Below are 1,100 nucleotides of genomic sequence, written 5' to 3'. Positions count from 1 at the left end.
AAATTTCGTAACACGAGACATGACGCCAGTCTAGCGATATTACCGACATTTTTTCTTTCGAGTGAGAAGACGTTGTCAACGTCCAGGTACTCATTTTACACCTGAGTATGGTAAGAGAATGTGAGTGAAGAGCCTTTGGTAGCGAATCAAATATGCGCCACTCAGAGCGGGACTCGAACCCAGGAGCTTCCCATCAGAAGATGAGTATCATACCGCACACGTAAAAAAATAATCCTAAAGAGTAAGAGGGAATAAAATTGACGTCACTCAGCTCTTTGTTATTGTTTTTAGACAGTAATTTTGGTGATTCGTTCTCACTAAATTCTATAAATCAGACTATAAACATTCATGGTTACACATAGTTTTGTGTGTTGGTGCGTTGTATCCGGCTGGCGGGTGTTGTGAATATTTTACCTAAACGCATAGTAACAATGTGCATATTTTTTTTCCTTATCAAGTTAGGGTAAAATCGAACACCGAGTACAATTGGTTAACACGGGCACCGCAGTTTTGCCTCATTGGTTCTGTCAAAGCGGCGTGTTTACTCTGGGCATTAAACTGACCGCTGTCCACTAATGGCTTACTGTGGTTCGTTACGACAGCCATGTGTGAGGGTTAAAACAACACGCTTTATCGGTCACTACCAAAACCCTCCCCCCCCCCCACCCCCACCCAACCCAAACCTTTCTCTCCTTCTTTCTATCCATAAAATATATCTATCTAATCTCTCTCTATAGCTCTTTTTCTCTCTCTCTGTGTCCTTTCTCCTTCTATTTCTATATATTTATTGTTCTCTCTCTCTCTCTCTCTCTCTCTCTCTCTCTCTCTCTTTCTCTCTCTCTCTCTCTCTCTCTCTCTCTCTCTCTCTCTCTCTCTCTCCTCTAATATATATATATATATATATATATATATATATATATATATATATATATATATATAGCATTCTCTTTACTCATATTCTCTCACCGTACTCAGGTGTAAAATGAGTACACGGTCGCCTAACAGGTGTCATGTCTCCTCCTACATGTTTAAGTGTTGTTATTGATTAGGGGGCGCCTTATAAAGGGCTTTGAGTATGTTTAGTGGATATTGCGCTATAT

The sequence above is a fragment of the Berghia stephanieae genome, chromosome 11 (assembly GCF_034508935.2).
Source record: "Berghia stephanieae isolate SIO BIC M18660-M18661 chromosome 11, UCSD_Bste_1.3, whole genome shotgun sequence".
In the NCBI taxonomy this organism is placed as follows: Eukaryota; Metazoa; Mollusca; class Gastropoda; order Nudibranchia; family Aeolidiidae; genus Berghia; species Berghia stephanieae.
The sequence above is the reverse complement of the archived record's forward strand: the minus strand, read 5'-3'. Positions refer to the sequence as shown.